Genomic DNA, 21759 nt, shown 5'->3' on the forward strand with positions numbered 1-21759 from the left:
TCTATTTTGGACTAGTCCAATACTAGATTCAAATCATGAAATCCAATTTTATTGGTCACATACACATGGTTACTAGAATACTAGATTCACATCTGGAACTGGCTAATGTATCTCTTTGAGAATTCAGATTTTTAAAACAGCACAATGTTTAGAAACCCTATTGGCCAGCATGATAACATTTAAAATGTCTCCTTTTCATGACCGCTAACATGTGAATGGTGGACATAATACAGCCTATAGCCAGTCAGTCCTATTCATATCAGTGATGATGGAGGAAAGGAAACAATGAGAGGAGTGCTTCAATCTCAACACAATGAACCCTAGCTATTTCTATTGGTGGAGAGTGTAGGACACAAAATGATTCACAGCTATCAAAGAGACCCTTTAGTCTATGCAAGAGCGTCCATTGCCTTTAATAAAGGTCAGGTCAAGTCACAAGACAACCATTTGGATTTACACAAGGAGCTTTGGGGGCAGGGGGAGGGAGTGTGCAAGAGGGGAAATATGTCATAGGGAGCTGGGATATCAAGAAAATATAGGTATAATCACCAATATCACATCATCATCATCTGGTAATCATTTTCCATTTACAATAGTATTACCCATCAACATTTCACCATCATTGCCATTTATTTTAATATCATACAGAACATGTGCTAAAATGTGAAGTCCTACTGGAATTATTGCATTTATACGCTCTTTGAGACCAAGGAAAATAACTGCTAGATTTGATTTAGTACTCTGTGACATGATGACTAGGCTATTTGAACATGTGTTTGCAGAATATGTGTCTGTTCTGTTGCTATGCTGGAGGTATTGATATTGCATCATGGTACGCTACATGCCAGTGTTCAAGCAAGATGTTTGATTGGGTGTTGAAAATCTCGTAGGCCTCTTATAAAAAAAAAAACTGTATGTTATCAAAAATAGGAGAGCTTCTCTGTAATTAATAGGGAAACAAATGAGGAAACAATCTCAGTTGATCTACTAAATAAATCCATCTTTCTCTACTCCCATCAATAATGCATGCTTTCTACTTGAATTCTAGGTTCATCAAACTATCAAAAAATATTACAAATACACCGTAATGCATGTATTATCATTTCATCATACTTTCAACGCTTTCCTGGAGGTTGGAGATGGATGTAATATATTTGTGTATATGCTGATTTGCTGAGCATGACTGGCCAAGCTACCACATACATTGGTACACCACATATTGCATGTAGAATATTTTCATTCTGAATCAAAATTCATACAATGTACAGTACTATTACAGTATCTGCACAGTCTCTCACACTAACACTCTCTAACATGTATGGTCTTCAAATAAATAGAGGCTACACTATTGCTCCAGAGAAATTGTAGTAAGCAAGCTGTTAATACATTTGACAAATGGATACACCAAGGGATTTCAGTGTTAACACACAGGGTTAAAATATATATCATATTTTTGGCAATAGGTTTGGCAATTTAGTGTATATGCTTTTGGTTTATACTCCATTTGTGTCACCAGGGCAGTAAACGCAGGCAGCCAGGCATAACTTTGAATATAATCTCAATGTACATATTGATTTGGGATATAGGGGCAATTTGACTATGAAATGTTATTATCTCAGTATCAGTAGAGACTGAAATGGAAGTGTATTACATCCAATTATTTAAGTTACTTCATCTGTCACACTATTATCTGCCATTACTGACATCACACACAGCCTTCCCTAAAACATGCAACTTCCCCTGAATTGATATAACGATATCTCCTGGTCTAAAACCGTTATTCAAAAGGGTTCACATCTAATCTTCAGGGACCAGGTATTTACAGCAAAAGCAATACGAGCATAGAAATAGCACATACTAGGCACCAGGGTTGGGATCAATTCCATTTAAATTGCACTGAGAAATTAAACAAAATTCAAATTCCAAATGTTCTATATTGAAAAGGATTCAAGAGAATTGGAATTTCAGTGTACTTCCTGAATTGACTGGAATTTAAATGAAATTGACCCCAAACCTGCTAGGCACTCACAATAGTATGTTTAATATACTTCATACTTCACTTCATATGACCTTTTTCAAATCAAACAATATAAAGTTACTGCATTTCTACTTCTAATTTATGTATTAGTAGACCCAGAAACATCAAAATGTTTATCAGTGCATACTGGATAAATAGGGTGTTCAAGTACTGTATATATGTGTGTGTCCAGTGTAACTGTTGGAGTGCATTTGTATGGTGATTAAAGGCGTGTAGCCCTATAATAAGTAGGTGCAGTTAGAGAGGTGGAGCAAATTCATGCGTGAGTATACTAGCAGGGGCCCAAAAATATATTACTTGAATGTTCACTGATGTTTTTATTCACTACAAGCAAGGTCAGACTGAAATAAACTTAAGAAGCAAAGTGGCTCCCCATCCCCCATCTCTACCAGCTGCATGATAGTCTATGAACCAATCAGCAAGTGACTTGTTAACCCATCAACCAATATGTTTTTATGATGAGTGGTGGTGATTAATTTCTTCTTGCCAACAACAGTGCCCCCAACAGGATGGCACCAGCAGCGATGATGGCACCACCAATGAGGAAGGGCTTCAGGCTTTCCAGGGAGTCTGTGCTGGCCTCTGCTGCCTCCTCCCCCTCTGGTGCCCCCTCTGGTTCAGCTGAGCCATCCTCCACTGGAGGCTCTTCCACAGGGACCGCTGGGGGTGGAGGCTCTACTGGAGTGGGGTCAACCTTTTTAGGGGGAGCTGTCTCCTTCTTCTCCGTCTTCTCTGCTTTAGAGGATGCCTTGGGCACTGGTGCCCCGCTCTTAGCCTTAGCTTCCATAGGATCCAGAAACAGGTGGGGTTGGTCAGAAGTGTCTTTCAGGTCAGCACTGCTTTACTGATGGAAAACAGCAAACAGAGGCAGACAGATAATCACACAGATTAGACTATCTGCTCTACTGTCCCTTGGTGTTATTATACAGACAGGGAGCATCAACATACACAGGAAGTATTTTACACCTCCTTATTCACTGCAGAATGAAGCATCATGTCATCATTTTTGCTTCATGTCAGTAGAGACAGGGCCATCATGTGACCTTGACAGACAAGATGACATAAACAGAACCATATTATCCCTGCTATATACATTATCTGGTTTGTTTATTACATCTGTAGAGCAAACTTCCAGTGCAAGCAACACTTTAAGTCCAGCATCCTGTCAAGAGCAATCTCATGGGAAAGTTAACTGCACGTTTTGTAACAGACGGAGTAATCACGCTGCTGCAGCTGCTAAAAAAAAGAGCCCAGTTGAGAGGTGCATGCATGTCTTCTGCACTCACCACACTGTCTGATGTGTGTTAATCCAGTCTCAGCAAGCAATAAATATTCTCTGTATATTTATTTATTTCTCTCTCCCTGTCTATCTCTAAAATGGCATGAGTCATACAGTATGTACTGTTAATGGAGGTCAAGATGGAGGAAAGCAGACAGGAATAAGGAGAGGAGAGAGTAATAACATAGTGGAGATACAGAATGATCCAAAGGCAGGAAAATAAGAAAGAGAGAGAGAGGAATTAAAGAAAAAACAGAGAGATACTAAAACGGATGCATCTGAGGATGCTCGATGCTGGCACAGGATATGAAGATAGGAGTTGCACAGGCTGTGATAATCCCATTGACCAAAATACTGAAATAGCATGAAGGGTGAGGAGGTAGAAATCTGAGAGTACATACCCTCAGGCTATTCTGTTCTCCTCTCCAACAGCTCTGTAACAATGGACGGAGGGATGGAATTGCTGCTCAAAAGCTATCAGCCGGAACTCAGTTATGTCCTCAAGGCAGAGAGTGAGAGTAAGTAGAGAGATGGAGGGCACAGTGAAAACAGAGGGAGGGAAAGGAGAAGGACTGGGATGTACCATCTGGGCTGCAAACAGTGGGGGTGTCTGTATCTTTAGACTGCATTGTGTCTTTGTTCAATTTACTGTATCTCTCTCTGCCTAGCCCTAGAGCTTAGGATGTATTTTTTAAAGTAAATTCTTGTAAAATTCTTGTAGAAGCCTACTATAATAATTACTACAATAGTAATTCAATTGTATATACTGTACAAATATATAATAGAAAGATTTGCATACCCAATGCGTGGCATCATGCTGCCTCAAAATGTGTGTATTTGTGAGTCACATTTGTATAGGGGAAAATGTGCTTGTTTGTGTGTTTCAAATTTTATCTCAAGTGTGTTCAGTACATGGATTTAGTTGAGTACTTTCTTGCACCTCTGTCTCTGACTTTATCTAAATAAAATATCTCCCTGTGATGCTAAGGGGATGACATCATTCAAATAATACAGCCCTAGTTCAGTCAAATACTACTGTATGCCTACATTGTCATTTTTGTCATTTAGCAGACACTCTTATCCAGAGTGACTTAAAGGAGCAATTAGGGTTAAGTACTCTGCTCAAGGGCACATCAACATCTTTTTCATCCAGTCTGCTCTGGGATTCAAACCAGAAAACATTTGGTTAGTGGCCCAACACGCTTAACCTCTAGGATACCTGCCTACCATTGTATTCTACCGACACTGTGATTATTGAGCTGTCGGTAGACCATTCCATTCTTGTGGGCCGGCCAAGGAGTATTGGTGTCTCTGAGGGGTCTTTGGGCTGATTTGCTAGCTACCTCTCTCAAAGAGTGCAGTGTATAAAGTCAGAAAATCTGCTGTCTCAGCCACTGGCTGTCACCAAGGGAGTACCCCAAGGCTCGATCCTAGGCCCACACTCTTCTCAATATACATCAACAACATAGCTCAGGCAACAGGAAGCGCTCTCATCCATTTAAATGCAGATGATAGTATTTTACTCAGCGGGCCCCTCCCTGGATTTTGTGTTAAATGCTCTACAACAAAGCTTTCTGAGTGTCCAACAAGCTTTCTCTACCCTTAACCTTGTTCTGAACACCTCCAAAACAAAGGTCATGTGGTTTGGTAAGAAGAATGCCACTCTTCACAGGTGTGATTACTACCTCTGAGGGTTTAGAGCTTGAGGTAGTCATCTCATACAAGCACTTGGGAGTATGGCTAGATGGTGCACTGTCCTTCTCTCAGCACATATCAAAGCTGCAGGCTAAAGTTAAATCTAGACTTTGTTTTGCCTATCGTAATCGCTCCTATTTCACCCCAGCTGCCAAACGAACCCTGATTCAGATGACCATGCTACCCATGCTAGATTATGGAGACATAATTTATAGATCTGCAGGTAAGGGTGCTCTCAAGTGTCTAGATGTTCTTTACCATTAGGCCATCAGATTTGCCACCACTGCACTCTATACTCCTCTGTAAACTGGTCATCTCTGTATACCCATCGCAAGACCCACTGGTTGATGCTTATTTATAAAACCCTCTTAGGCCTCGCTGCAACCCTCATACTCCACATACAACACCTGTTCTGACAGTCCCATTCTGCTAAAGGTCCCCCAAGCACACACATCCCTGGTTTGCTCCTCTATTCAGTTTGCTGCAGCTAGCGACTGGAACGAGCTGCAACAAACACTCAAACTGGACAGTTTTTTATCTCAATCTCTTCATTCAAAGACTCAATCATGGACGCTCTTACTGACAGGTGTGGCTGCTTTGTGTGATTTATTGTTGTCTCTACCTTCTTGCAATTTGTGCTGTTGTCTGTGCCCAATAATGTTTGTACCATGTTTTGTGTTGCTACCATGTTGTTCTTATATTGTGTTACTACCATGCTGTGTTGTCATGTTGCTCCCTTGCTATGTTGTCTTATAGGTCTCTCTTTATGTAGTGTTGTGTTGTCTATCTTGTTGTGATGTGTTTTGTCCTATATTTATATTGTTTTTATTTTTAATCCCAGGGCCCTGTCCCCGCAGGAGGCCTTTTGATAGGCCGTCATTGTAAATAAGAATTTCTTCTTAACTGCCTTGCCTCGTTAAATCAAATAAAAAATAAACATGTTTTCTGGGCCTGGATGCTTTTGTCTTGTTTTTGACAATTAAATTATAACATTTTAAACCTTTTATCACCACTGTAGTAATGCATTAAGGTGGTTACCTCCATGTCCTAATAATACTAATATATGGGAGGAAGCAGGATATAGTAGGGTGACTTAGAGTAGGTGGAACATCATGGCAGATGCCTATAGCAACATTCCTGCATTCCTAAAACACACAGCAGTAATGTACGACATTAACAAGCATGGCCAGCAGGGCTCAGTCAATACTCAAATAAATGTCAATGCAATGCTAATGCCAACAGTCAGGTTTTGTGCCTATGTGCCTTGTAGCCTATACTGTAAGATGGGCTTATGCGTTATATACAACAAACTTACAACTCTGAAAATCAGTATCCATTTGGGATATCAAGTAGGACTATTTTCAACAGTGTCGACATTACTAAGAATGAATATTTCAGCCAGCTTATTTCTATTTTAGGGTGATGCCTGACAGTCTGCCATGGACAGATGACCCAAAGCTGTTGAGGTCGCAGCAGACTGATGGCTATGGGGTAGCCTTCCCAAGTTGTGTAGTCTAATAGTGTTAGCCTATTCATGGAAAATGCATTTGGCTAATTATGTGCTTGTTATAATATTTGTTTTGCTGATATTTTAAAGAAAATGTGGTCTGCCCATGTTTTGCATTTAGAACCAGTCTGAGCGCAGGGCACATCTATTTAATAAAAGTGTAGCTCAGGAAATGACGCGGGTCCACGCCCAAACTCTACAGTTGGAGATTCCTCGATATTCACAAAACACCAGTCGTGCATTTCACAGTATGCCAGCGGTTTATACAGTGCATACAATCGCCGAAGCCTGCGTGAACGACGCAAATCCAACTGGCTCTATTGTAGGGCGATGGATGACGTAAAGTTCATACGTAAATGACGCAGTGGTGATTCGGTGTTTGATCCGCAGCTGCGGAATAGGGAATGGGAATAGAAACGACGTATCTTTTCAGGGGTCTGTCGGCTGGTATTACAACAACCAATTTCTTGGGACCAGCTACTTGAAGTAGTCTGATTGGGTTCGGGAGTTATCCGGTTGGTTGTCACATGATACAATATAAAAAGATTGTGTAGCGATTTATTTGTTCAACTTCACTCTCTGTCAGTGAGAAACATTGCATGGATGAACCTCCCGGCTCTCCTACATGGCGTGAAGAGACATCGGTCAGCGGATATCCTACATATCGACGACATGTTGCAATTTATCGATGAATTAAGACCTTGAATTCCAAGGCAGACTAAATGGAGCGCGTGTCTGCACGGTTTTGACTGTGGGTTAGGGTATGATCCAGCTGCGACCCTTATCTGATTGCCTGGCCCGGATTCCAGTGGAACCTGTCACTTGAAGTACCGTGGTTGGATTCATAGGGAGGTACGTGTGTGTTCTGCCAGCCACGGTTCAGCGCAATATTGTCGCTGCGGAGTTTTACAGGGTTTATCCCCGGCAGAGCACTGGTCCAGGTCCGCGTGGAGGTGAGCTCGAGGTGGACAAGCGTAGGATGGGAGAACGAACAGAACCGATGCAGTGGGTCTTGGCAAGGCATCGTCACAATACAGGTGAGAAAGAAGCCCAACGGCGGATCAATGGGATGGGATGGGGAGGGGTGTCATACAGTGACGGCGTGAATTTCTTACCTATATAGACAATAACCTTTTCTAAAATATCAACGGGGGTAGCAATATTACTCATGCATTCTTTTCTTAGCTTTACCTACCTTGGTGATAAGGAAGAGATTAGGCAAATTCGGACATTCGGTTATATGGCTCAACAATTAGTGGTAGGTCCATTATTGATTTAAGGAAGGCTCAACCCACAGCAAACCTTGCAGATTAGGCTAGATGTATTCAAACCTTTTCTCGACCATTTCTTTACTCCTTTATTATTGCATCATTGTGGAGTCTTTCTGCAGAAAGTGTTTTTGCATTCCACTCAATAACCCTTCAGGACTGGGCAGGCTATGATGCTCATGTGCAGGCATGCAGCAGGCGGAGAGAGACTGGATAAAGAACATGTAGCTCAATGGGTGAAGACTGAGCCTTTTATCAGCCTCATAGCAGGTCCTACAGAGATAAATGCTTGTCATACCAATAGAATGAATGCCCAGTCACAATCACTTTATTTCCAGGAGTGCCAATATAGCTTCCCTAGGAGTGCCAATATAGCTTCCCTAGGAGTGCCAATATAGCTTCCCTAGGTGCTCTGCATGTTTTCATGAAGGCTCGAACATGGACAAGTGGATCATGTAAGATATGTGAGTTTGTATTACAGGTGTATCAAGCATGATCTGTTTGCAGTAGTGTAAAAGTGATGATGTTCTGAAAGTTGTGACTACTTGGAGAGAGTTGTTATGACTGTTGTGTAATACTAGAAGACAAAAGCCAGTGGGCAGAGAGATGCAGTGTACATGGATTACGGTCACATTCAAAGTGTCTTCAGTGGATTTGAGACCCAGTTTGCCCCCTAAAGCTGGTTTAAATCCCTGTAGTAATCTCGCATTCAGACTCAGTTTACCCAGGGCGTGTTCATTATGCTGATTCTGTTGCAAAGCATTTCTTAAACGGAAGCAACTGGAACATAACGGGGCGGGACCCACCTGAAGTTGTCCAATAGAAACTCTAGTTTTTTTTTTACTGTGTTACAGTTCAAATACTGTAAAGATATAAGTTGATCTTAAATAAATTCATTAGGCCCAAATCTATGGATTTCACATGACATGGAGTACAGATATGCATCTGTTGGTCACAGATACCTTAAAAAAAAGATAGGAGTGGTGTGGATCAGAAAACCAGTCAGTATCTGGTGTGACCACCGTTTGCCTCGTGCAGCGCAACACATCTCCTTCGCATAGGGTTTGTCAGGCTGTCGATTGTGGCCCGTGGAATGATGTCCCACTCTTCAATGGCTGTGCAAATTTGCTGGATATTGGCGGAAACTGGAACACGCTGTCGTACACTTTCATCCAGAGCATCCCAAACATGCTCAATGTGTGATATGTCCGGTTAGTTTGCAGGCCACGGAAGAATGGGGACATTTTCAGATTCGAGGAACTGTGTACAGATCCTTCTGACATGGGGCTGAGCATTATCATGCTGAAACATGAGGTGATGGTGGCGGATGAATGGCACGACAATGGGCCTCAGGACCTCATCACGGTATCTCTGTGCATTCAAATTGCCATCGATAAAATGCGATTGTGTTCATTGTCCGTAGCTTATGCCTGCCCATACCATAACCCCACCGCCACCATGAGGCACTCTGTTCACAACGTTGACATCAGCAAACTGATCACCCACATGACGCCATACACGCTCTCTGTCATCTACCCGGTACAGTTGAAACCAGGATTTTTCTGTGAAAAGCATACTTCTCCATCGTGCCAGTGGCCATCGAAGGTGAGCATTTGCCCACTGAAGTCGGTCACGACGCCAAACTGCAGTCAGGTCAAGACCCTGGGGAGGATGACGAGCACTCAGATGAGCTTCCATAAGACAGTTTCTGACATCTTGTGCAGAAACTCTTTGGTTGTGCAAACCCACAGTTACATCAGCTGTCCGGGTGGCTGGTCTCCGATGATCCCGCAGGTGAAGAATCTGGATGTGGAGGTCCTGTGGTGGAGTGGTTACATGTGGTCTGTGGTTGTGAGACTGGTTGGATGTTCTGCCAAATTCTCTAAAACAACATTGGTAGCGGCTAATGGTAGAGAAATTAACATTAAATTCTCTGGCAACAGCTTTGGTGGATATTCCTACAGTCACAACTGCACGTTCCCTCAACTGTGGCATTGTGTTGTGACAACTTCACATTTTAGTGGCCTTCTATTGCCCCCAGCACAAGGTACACCTGTGTAATGATCAAGCTGTTTAATCAGCTTCTTGAAATGTCACACCTGTCAGGTGGATGGATTAGCTTGGCAAATTAGAAATACTCACTAACAGGGATGTAAACACATTTCTGCACCAAAGTTGAGAGAAATAAGCTTTTTGTGCATATGAAAAATGTTTGGGATCTTTTAGCGCATGTTGCGTTTTTAAAATATTTTTAATCAGTACAGTTGAAAAACGTTCCATTTGGACTAATAATTACGCTGCAGTTCTGTGGCTCTGCTGCTTCTCTACCTTAGCAGTGAGAAGAGGACAGGTTTTCTTTACTTTTTCCTTCTCAACCTCTTTCCAAATGTTTATGGAACAAGCTTGATTTCAATACCTGAGATGAGACTGGAGTGTGTATGTGTGAGATGTACATTCATGTTGCACACGCACAGATCTGTTTCCAGTAGAGGTGCTATTGAGATTTTGCTTTGGTCATTTCACAGCAACCACTCCCTAGCCAATAATTCCCATCACAACATACAAGTGTCACATTCTGGACTTGACAACAATCTACACGGATTTCTCCAACATAAGATGAAATCTAATATGGGAAAGATCACACTGGTGGTATGGCCATATTATAAATGAAACTGCTTTTCTCAGACAGAAACCTGGTGTCCCTGTCTGACAAACACAACCATTTAAAAGCCTAATAATCCATTAGATCTACAGTAGGGGGCTAAGAGGTTCCTAGCCACAGTACAACAGAATACTGTCCGTTTTGTTTACACCTGCTTCCACTTACTCCCTCCCTGCCGACTCCTCAACCCCCACAGAGTACCTCTCCTCTCCTGACGGTTGTGTCTTTCACAGTGTGTCTGAAATGGCTCCATATTCTCTATAGAGCCCTACAAACCCTGGTCAAAAGTAGTGCACTATAAAGGGAATAGGGTGCCTCTTTTTGACAGCCTCAATGTGACAAACCACATATAATGTATGTCAATGACGGTTTTTGTATTAAAAGAGGGATAGATTTTATTTGGAGTACTGTGATGGTCATGGCATTTTTGGACTACAAAAAGACTGTAAATGATTGACTTGTGAAGTAATTTACAGCTACAGTTTATTAGGAGCTTATCAAGTCACATATGGTCATACATTAGGACCAAACATTTTGCAGAAGAAAATACTATAAAATAAATGTATACAAATACTGAGCTATATTGTATGCAACATTTTTGAGGGAAATTATATTATTTTTTGCAAATGCATTTTCTCAGAGAAATATATTTAATTTAACAAGTAATATTTCTTCTAAAAAAGGTGGTCAAAATTATTGCTTCCCCTGTTGTCAATACCTCACCCTGTGAGAATAACAGCATTGAGCCTTTTTGTTTAAATGTTTTGAGATATGAGAACACATTGGGAGGGATCAGTCTTTTTTTTCCTCATCTTTATCAAGGGTGCCAATAATTATGGACCTGACTGAATGCTACATACTGTATTTGTTTTAGTGTGTGGTGGTGAAAGGAAACAGGTGTTTGTGGAAGCATAGGGGGAAAACTCCCAGTGCGTTGTGTATTTTGCGAGCCCAGCCTTACGGTGTGAGGACTGAGGAGGATATTAGGGGTGAGGTGTTCAGCATGAATAGGGGAGAGATTGGGACATTATCGAGAGTCCACAGGGGGATGTTAACCCAGGCTGGCAGAGCAGTGCAGTTGCAGCAGGGCCCTGTCTCTCCCTCCCTCTGTCTCTCGGCTCCCAGCCCTGTACCCGTCTGCTCCAGCCTCCATGTGCAGCTCTCTCCCTTTCTGCCTGGGTCAGTGTCACACTACACAGAGCTTCTCTCTTGTGAGTTCCTATATACTCGTCACACGTTCTCCTCCTCCGTTTCTTCTCCTAGTAGGCCTACTCCTCCATTTTCCTCCTTCACCTCTCTTTTATTACGACATTCTCTTCCATGCACCATCCAGCCTACCTTTAACATGAAATCTCTAGCCTATCTCTCCCTCTTTTCTTGTCATCTATTTGCTTTATCCATCCATCTTTCTCCCTGGACTCACTTCTTCTCACTCTACCCACACGCTCATTGTCTATTCATATTTTAGAAGACGTTTGTGACCGCGAAAACAGTGTCATGCGTTTGCACCATTTCCACAGTGAAGAAACCTAGATTTTCTTTCTTACCCCCCCCATTCTTTATCTAGCTAATCCAGGTTCTGGTTTTGGCTTCATGCCGCTCTTTCCCTTTTTTAGACTGAAAGCCATGTGCCACTCACTCCCACTCTCCCTCTGCCTCTTTCTCTGTCTTTCGCTCACACTCCCGCCCACTCAATCCCTTTCACCTCTCCTCCCTCCACACTCTATTCTGTGACTTTGTGTGATAGTATATGCATTTGGATGTATGTGTGTAAATATGAAGTTCAGATTGTGTAGCCCACTTGTTAGTGTGTACTCATTATGCATTATGTGCAGTGAAGTCTCTGTCTTTTGAGTCTGATAAAAAACATGAGCTGGAGCACACCCAGAGAACATTATTTTATGTGGAGATGCTGACTAACGGAGAATAAACTATATGATATAAAATAGTCGCTCACTCAATATATTAACTCTGCATCTGAAGCGTTGGTGATTTACCCAATAAATTACTGGGAGTTATATATATATATATATATATATATTAATTTTGATGTCTGAGCCTGGACAGAGAAAATAGAGCCTTCCTGTCGCATAAATCAGGGAGAAAACACACAGTTCTATGAGAACAAATTGCATTACTGTATTTAAGGATTTATTAGAGGTATTGGATCAAATGTATTATTACAGTTGTTCAATGTCAGTGTTTTCTCTAAATAACTTACTTGAAAGTGTAACAAAAGTCCTCCCATTATGAGGATAACGACACTAAGCCTTTTTCTAAAATGTTTTATGAAATTGAAGAACACTGCTTCCTGAGTGTCATCAAAGTGTCAAAGATCCACCAACATATTTTACAGAATGAGGTATTTTCTGCATATGCATTGTTCTTTTGAAGGGCAAACCCACTTAAAATGTATGCCAAACAAAAACTATTGATTTTAAAGTTTATCAACCCATACAACTCTATGCACAAGGAGTAATTCAACAAATGTACACTGAACATTTTACAAAACCACATTTATTCAAAGAACTAAGCAAAGATGGAAACATCATTTAGGTAAATGGTCACAAACTGAGTGATATTTCTTTTCCAAAAAATGTCTGCTCCAAATTCAAAGATGTCTTCAGAAAGAATGGGGTGTCAGCTGTGACATGACACCTTGCGTTTTGAAAAAATCTCAGTACAGCAGTGTTCAATACAATAGCAGAAATTAGAGTACTACATTATACTCTAATCTTTACTCTACTGTACTCTACTGTCCAAACCTGCGACACATAGACGTCTATGATTTGGTCCAATCATGGACATCTATGTTTAGGCCAGATGAAGGTTGGTCCAGACGTCTGTGTTGAAATAAACTCTCCTCCAGACTGGACCAAAAAACTATGACTGTGGACATTGAAATCAAGGCCAGGGTGGACTGACAACTCTGTCCGGTGTCGGTCGGTGCTCCAGTGGGTGAAGATGCTGGTTACAGTAAATGGAATGAGAGGGAGGTCATGGGTAGATGTCAGTAAGAGCTGGGAGAGGTGACATGCATTGGAGAGCGAGGTACGTGGTCAGTTGCACAAATGAATGCATTCAACCAAAATGTGCCTTTCACATTTAAGGGTGCAATATGCAGAAATCACTCTGCCATTTTGATCCAGCGACCTTTCTGTTACTGGCCCAACACTCTTAACCGATAGGCTACCTGCCTGTAGGGGTTTTCCAGAGTTTTCACATTTTTGCTTTGATGACCAAATGACAGAAATAGAAGGAAAACCGTTATAAGCTGAACATAACAGTATGGCAGTGGAAGGGAGGACAGTAGCAACTGTGGTTTGTGACTGTTAGGATTTCCCGACGTAGCCAATTTAATTGCAGATATTCTGTTACTGATTTGGTAGCACAATTTCAGTTTTTAAAAACCAAATCATTCATAAACAAAATTGATCATAGTAAAAACACTAGCTAATTGATAGGTCTTACCTTCTTACTTCTGTGAACTTTAATTATCCTCCCTTCTCATGAGGGAGAAAGATTTGAAAATATCTTTAAGATATGTGGGGTTTTGGTAATGGAATTTTAAGGCACAAGGCAATGTTTCTTAAACTACTGAACAAAAATATAAATGCAACAATTTCAAAGATTTTACTGAGTTACAGTTCAAATAAGGATATCAGGCAATTTTAATGAATTAGGCCCTAAGCTATGGATTTCACCTGACTGGGAATACAGATATGCATCTGTTAAAAGATACTTAAAAAAATAAAATTTGGGGCATGGATCAGCAAACAAGTACGTATCTGGTGTGACCACCATTTGCCTCATGCAGCGTGACACATCTCCTTAGCATAGAGTTGATCAGGCTGTTGATTGTGGTCTGCGGAATGTTGTCCCACTCCTCTTTACTGACTGCGAAGTTGCTGGATATTGGCGGGAAGTTGAACACGCTGTTGCACACATGGATCCAGAGCATCCCAAACATGCTCAATGGGTGACATGTCTGGTGAGTATGCAGGCCATGGAAGAACTGGGATATTTTCAGCTTCCAGGAATTGTGAACAGATTCTTGCGACATGGGGCTGTGCATTGTCATGCGGCGGATGAATGGCACAACGATGGGCCTCAGGATCTCGTCACAGTATCTCTGTGCATTGAAATTGCCATTGATAAAATACAGTTGTGTATATTGTCCGTAGCTTATGCCCGCCCATACCATAACCCCACCGCCACCATGGGGCACTCTGTTCACAATGTTGACATATGGGTGAGTATTCCGCTCTCCCACACCATACACGCGGTCTGCAATCTGCCCGGTACAAGCAACGTGCCAGTGGCCATCAAAGGTGAGCATTTGCCCACAGAAGTGAATCAAGACACTGAACTGCAGTCAGGTCAAGACCTGGGGAGGACAACGCGCATGCAGATGAGGTTCCCTGTGATGTTTCTGACAGTGTGTGTGTACCAGTGTGATGTTCCCCTAGATTATGCACCAAGTTGCACACAAGGACCAATTCAAATAGGCCAGGTCAAGAGAGGATGATAATTCTGTGTTTTTTAAATTTAATTACAGCTGCATAGCTAATGTTTTTCTTTGGTGTACAAACACTTTTTCATATCAATATTGTACTTGTGATTGTAAAAGTTTTGTATATTTTGGTTTTGCCCATCGTGGGTTATCTCTATTTCCGTACCCCCTTGTTCTCTTTTGCCTGACCTTTGGCTAGCAAGGTGCCTGAGAGCTAGGACTGTGCCAAGGGTTAACATGTGTTGTCTTTGTGTGCAGGGCAAATAAAAATTATTCCACTAGCAGAACTTCAGTTGTGGCAGCGTCCTAATTAAAAGTACACAACAACGCAGAACGAACCACGCTACATGTGCAGAAATTCTTAGGTTGTGCAGGTGTCCGGGTGGCTTGTCTCTGATGATCCCGCAGGTGAAGAAGCTGGATGTGGAGGTCTTGGGCTGGCATGTTACACGTGGCCTGCAGTTATGAGGCCGGTTGGACGTACTGCCAAATTCTCTAAAACAACGTTGGAGGTGGTTTATGGTAAAGAAATTAACATTAAATTCTCTGGCAATGGCTTTGGTGGACATTCCTGTAGTCAGCATGCCAATTGCATGCTCCCTCAACTTGAGACATCTGTGGCATTGTGTTGTATGACAAAACTGCACATTTTAGAGTGGCCTATTATTGTCTCCAGCACAAGGTACACATGTATAATGATCGAGCTGTTTAATCAGCTTCTTGAAATGCCACACCTGTCAGGTGGATGGATTAGCCTGGCAAATTACAAATGCTTACTAACGGGGATGTAAACAAATTTCTGCACAAAATATGAGAGAAATAAACTTCTGTGCGTATGGAACATTTCTGGGATCTTTTATTTCAGCTCATGAAACATGGGACCAACATGTTACACGTGTTTATATTTTTGTTCAGTGTAAATGTGTTTTGTGTTTTTATGATACTTTTTTAAGACTTTTTCTGGATGTTTTCTAAGACTCATTTTTCATATGTTTGACAAGAAATCAACGCCTTTGTTTATCCATTTTTTTAGGGTAACATTTACATATATTTTTAAAAATATATTCCTTAATTTCTCAAATATATATATACATATATATCTCAGTTTTCATTTGACACCCAATTTGACATGCTCCTATGAACTTAACATGTTGGTGCTCATGGGTCATTTTACATGGAAATGACCCCTAGCACCGGTTCCAATCCAAATTCCAATGCTGTTTAGCAAACTCCAGGGGCACTGAATAAGGTCAATAACATCAAGAATTTTATCAAGTACCATGACATTTTAACCAAAATCCTGGTTGCCTCTGCCAGAAGACTGAAACTTGTGAATCTTCCAGCAAGACATTGACCCCAAGCACACAAGTCCATAAGTATAGAGGAAGGATATAGAAGGATTCTGTATGGAGGAATGGTCTATGATCAATCCCAATGGTTTCTTAAATCTTATAAAACATTTTAGAAAAAGGCTCAGCGTTGTTATCCTTGGAGGGTGCTGTATTTTTGAAAACCGGGGGATCCAATAATTTTGAGACCTTTTTCTTTTCGATTTTTATTTTTTATTATTTGTTCAACAAAATCTCTTTGAGAAATTATATTTTTAGGTCATACAATTGTTTGTATTTTTGGGGCACACAATATAGCTCAGTATTTTTATACTGTATTTTTTTTGCTTGTCTTTATCAAGGGATCCAATAATTCTAGATACCACCATATACACAGTCCCCTCCAAAGGCATTGCGATGAGGTGACCGCTAGCTTTCAGATTAAGTGTCAAAGAATGTCAACCAGCCATACCGACAGAGGCTGAAGCATTGGACTGGGGATAATTGGACTGCATTTAAATAACTAATCTACTAATCACACATCAAATTACTTACCAATATACCTCCATCTATCCTACCTCCTCAAATTCATCAGGCCTCAAATGGCTGTGAAATTAAATGTGGGTCCAAGATAGTGCTGATGATTTGGAGTGGGTGGGTTTGGGTCATGGCCTCAATAACTTTACTATGATGAGATTTTCTATCAGGTAAAAGGCCACCTAGGGTGATAGGCAGTATGTTTACAAAATACCTCATTTAATTTGATAAGTTAACCTGATTTTTACCAAGCTTTTTGAAGATGAATTCTCTCTGTAATGTTTGATTTAATAGTAGGCCTAGCCTATATGAGAGCAGCCTTTTTCTAACCTCACCTGAAGGAAAGCTTTACAAATACCACCATTTAGAGCTTTATGACAGTAATGGGAGTGATAACCTGGTTTGTTTATTTTCAAACCAGTTGTATTGCTCTCTGTGTTTGCAGAGATGTCCTAAGGTCCAGAGACAGTCTATTTGCTTTTATGGGCGAACCCTCCTGAGTTGGCCTAAAACGGAGAGAGGGAGGCAAGATGTTTGCTTACCAAACTTAAACATGAAGCATCACTGTGTGACCCACTTACACTTGACCTGATACAAATGGCACGTGGAGACTGCCGCAGTTAGACTCAAAATGCTGTATGAGACAGGAACAGTTTGGTTTAATGTGCTGCATAAACAAGCTTGGCACAATAAACCTGCTGTAACTAGTATGTGAAATAGGGATCTGGTGTTAAACCTACTGTCAAATGTAGTATAGCTCACTAAACAAATGGCCGTGTAAAATAGTTCATTGTGAACATGACTTTACCCATCTGTATGGGCTATTTTTTTTTATTTCACCTTTATTTAACAAGGTAGGCTAGGTGAGAACAAGTTCTCATTTAAAACTGCGACCTGGCCAAGATGAAGCATAGCTGTGCGACCAAGAACCACAACACAGAGTTACACATAAACAAACGTACAGTCAACAACAAAATAAAAATAGATCTATGTACAATGTGTGCAGATGTAGGGAGGTCGGCAGTAAATTGGCCATAGAGGTGAAAATAATTACAATTCAGCATTAATACTGGAGTGATACATGTGCAGATGATGATGTGCAGGTAGAGATACTGGGGTGCAAGAGAATCTTAGAATCTGTGGGATGATTTGAAGCGGGCTGTCCATGCTCGGCAACCATCAAACCTAACTGAACTGGAGATGTTTTGCAAGGAGGAATGGTCCAAAATACCTTCATCCAGAATCCAGACACTCATTAGAGGCTATGGGAAGCGTCTAGAGGCTGTTATTTTAGCAAAAGTAGGCTCTACTAAATATTGATTTGATTTTTCTATTGGGTGCCCAAATTTATGCACCGGTCTAATTTTGTTTTGATGCATATTGCAAATTTTCTGTTAATCCAATAAACCTAATTTCACTACTGAAATATTACTGTGTCCATCAGTTATTTGATAGATCAAAATGAGATGTGACAAGAAGGTTTGCTGTGTCTGTCAGCGTAGTGTCCAGAGCATGGAGGCGCTACCAGGAGACAGGCCAGGAGACGTGGAGGAGGCCGTAGGAGGGCAACAACCCAGCAGCAGGACCGCTACCACCGCCTTTGTGCAAGGAGGAGCAGGAGGAGCACTGCCAGAGCCCTGCAAAATTACCTCCAGCAGGCCACAAATGTGCATGTGTCTGCTCAAACGGTCAGAAACAGCCTCCATGAGGGTGGTATGAGGGCCCGACGTCCACAGGTGGGGGTTGTGCTTACAGCCCAACACCGTGCAGGACGTTTGGCATTTGCCAGACAACACCAAGATTGGCAAATTCGCCACTGGCGCCCTGTGCTCTTCACAGATGAAAGCAGGGTCACACTGAGCACATGTGACAGATGTTAGTCTGGAGACGCCGTGGAGAACGTTCTGCTGCCTGCAACATCCTCCCGCATGACCGGTTTGGCAGTGGGTCAGTCATGGTGTGGGGTGGCATTTCTTTGGGGGGCCGCACAGCCCTCCATGTGCTCACCAGAGGTAGCCTGACTGCCATTAGGTACCGAGATGAGATCCTCAGACCCCTTGTGAGACCATATGCTGGTGTGGTTGGCCCTGGGTTCCTCCTAATGCAAGACAATGCTAGACCTCATGTGGCTGGAGTGTGTCAGCAGTTCCTGCAAGAGGAAGGCATTGATGCTATGGACTTGCCCGCCCGTTCCCCAGACCTGAATCCAATTGAGCACATCTGGGACATCATGTCTCGCTCCATCAACTAACGCCACGTTGTACCACAGACTGTCCAGGAGTTGGCGGATGCTTTAGTCCAGGTCTGGGAGGAGATCCCTCAGGAGACCATCCACCACCTCATCAGGAGCATGCCCAGGCGTTGTAGGGAGGTCATACAGGCATGTGGAGGCCAAACACACTACTGAGCCTCATTTTGACTTGTTTTAAGGACATTACATCAAAGTTGGATCAGCCTGTAGTGTGGTTTTCCACTTTAATTTTGAGTGTGACTCCAAACCCAGACCTCCATAGATTGATACATTTGATTTCCATTGATCATTTTTGTGTGATTTGTTGTCGGCACATTCAACTATGTAAAGAAAATAAGTATTTAATAAGAATATTTAATTCATTTAGATCTAGGATGTGTTATTTTAGTGTTCCCTTTATTTTTTTGAGCTATATATATATATATATATATGTGTGTGTGTGTGTGTGTGTGTGTGTGTGTGTGTGTGTGTGTGTTAGTAATGAAATTGTGAAAATGTTAATATTCCACCCATGAGGCCACTAAATCAAATTTATTTATATAGCCCTTCATACATCAGCTGATATCTCAAAGTGATGTACAGAAACCCAGCCTAAAACCCCAAATAGCAAGCAATGCAGGTGTAGAAGCACGGTGGCTAGGAAAAACTCCCTAGAAAGGCCAAAACCTAGGAAGAAACCTAGAGAGGAACCAGGCTATGTGGGGTGGCCAGTCATCTTCTGGCTGTGCCAGGTGGAGATTATAACAGAACACGGCCAAGATGTTCAAATGTTCATAAATGACCAGCATGGTCGAATAATAATAAGGCAGAACAGTTGAAACTGGAGCAGCAGCACGGCCAGGTGGACTGGGGACAGCAAGGAGTCATCATGTCAGGTAGTCCTGGGTCATGGTCCTAGGGCTCAGGTCCTCCTAGAGAGAAAGAGAGAATTAGAGAACGCACACTTAGATTCACACAGGACACCGAATAGGACAGGAGAGGTACTCCAGATATAACAAACTGACCCTAGCCCCCCGACACATTAACTACTGCAGCATAAATACTGGAGGCTGAGACCGGAGGGGTCAGGATGTGTGATTTTTGTTGTCGGCATATTCAACTATGTAAAGAAAAAAAGTATTTAATAAGAATATTTCATTCATTCAGATCTAGGATGTGTTATTTTAGTGTTCCCTTTAGTGTGGCCCCATCCGAGGACACCCCCAGACAGGGCTAAACAGGAAGGATATAACCCCACCCACTTTGCCAAAGCACAGCCCCCACACCACTAGAGGGATATCTTCAACCACCAACTTACCATCCTGAGACAAGGCTGAGTATAGCCCACAAAGGTTGAGACCGAGTTTGCGTCTCTGACATGGGTAGGCAGACCGTTCCGTAAAAATGGAGCTCTATAGGAGAAAGCCCTGCCTCCACCTGTTTGCTTAGAAATTCTAGGGACAATTAGGAGGCCTGCGTCTTGTGACCGTAGCGTACGTGTAGGTATGTACGGCAGGACCAAATCAGAGAGATAGGTAGGAGCAAGCCCATGTAATGCTTTGTAGGTTAGCAGTAAAACCTTGAAATCAGCCCTTGCTTTGACAGGAAGCCAGTGTAGAAAGGCAAGCACTGGAGTAATATGATCAAATTTGTTGGTTCTAGTCAGGATTCTAGCAGCCGTATTTAGCACCAACTGAAGTTTATTTAGTGCTTTATCCGGGTAGCCGGAAAGTAGAGCATTGCAGTAGTCTAACCTAGAAGTGACCAAAAGCATGGATTAATTTTTCTGCATCATTTTTGGACAGAAAGTTTCTGATTTTTGCAATGTTACGTAGATGGAAAAAAGCTGTCCTTGAAATGGTCTTGATATGTTCTTCAAAAGAGAGATCAGGGTCCAGAGTAACGCCGAGGTCCTTCACAGTTTTATTTGAGACGACTGTACAACCATTAAGATTAATTTGTCAGATTCAACAGAAGATCTCTTTGTTTCTTGGGACCTAGAACAAGCATCTCTGTTTTGTCCGAGTTTAAAAGTAGAAAGTTTTCAGCCATCCACTTCCTTATGTCTGAAACGCATGCTTCTAGCAAGGGCAATTTTGGGGCTTCACCATGTTTCAGGTCATAGGTCATTTTAATACAGGAAAGGGTTTTAATAATTGTTTTGAGTGACGTCACTGGACAGACAAAGCATTATGCTGAAGAGGTTCCTCTGGGTGTGCTGTGTGGGGAACAAAACATTTCTCACATGCAGGGACTTGTCATACAAACATTCCACAAAACACATGTTAGTTGGATTCACAGATCCAAATTAGATTCACAGATCCAAATTAGAATAGATTGTAGTAGTGAGAGATTCTATGACTCACAGTTGACAGAAAATAGAGAACTGTCTTGCAGAGTGGCCTGAAACCACATACACAATACTACATTTCCCCAAAGGGACACGATAAAGAAATTAATTTAATGGACTGTCGTTTCTCTTTGCTCATTTGAGCTGTTCTTGCCATAATATGGATTTGGTATTTTACCAAATAGGGCAATATTCTGTATACCACCCCTACATTGTCACATCACAACTGATTGGCTCAAATGGCTTAAGAAGGAAAAACATTTGACAAATTAACTTAATAAGGCACACCTGTGAATTGAAATACATTCCGGGGGGCTACCTCATGAAACTGGTTAAGAGAATGCTAAGAGTG

At 41.8% G+C, this 21759-nt stretch overlaps 1 protein-coding gene and 1 long non-coding RNA gene across 4 annotated transcripts in view; one reads left to right on the forward strand and one right to left on the reverse strand.

Annotated features, from left to right (window-relative positions):
- Positions 1-394: 394 nt before the first annotated feature.
- On the reverse strand, positions 395-3917 carry LOC121846387. The gene is made up of 2 exons (XR_006083300.1): positions 3719-3917; positions 395-2882 (listed from the first exon to the last, which is right to left on the reverse strand). It is a non-coding gene; the product is annotated as an uncharacterized LOC121846387 (long non-coding RNA).
- Positions 3918-6774: 2857 nt separating this feature from the next.
- Positions 6775-21759, forward strand: part of LOC112247044 (diacylglycerol lipase-alpha) — a 44385-nt gene continuing 29400 nt past the window's right edge. The window contains exons 1-2 of one of the 3 annotated variants that reach the window (XM_024415690.2): positions 6775-7371; positions 7448-7556. The gene's annotated coding sequence lies outside the window, so the exon portion shown is untranslated. Of the gene's footprint in view, positions 7557-21759 lie in introns of all 3 variants that reach the window. The other 2 variants (XM_024415691.2, XM_024415692.2) reach the window with 2 other exon arrangements.

Source organism: Oncorhynchus tshawytscha, linkage group LG04, assembly GCF_018296145.1.
Source record: "Oncorhynchus tshawytscha isolate Ot180627B linkage group LG04, Otsh_v2.0, whole genome shotgun sequence".
NCBI lineage: Eukaryota > Metazoa > Chordata > Actinopteri > Salmoniformes > Salmonidae > Oncorhynchus > Oncorhynchus tshawytscha.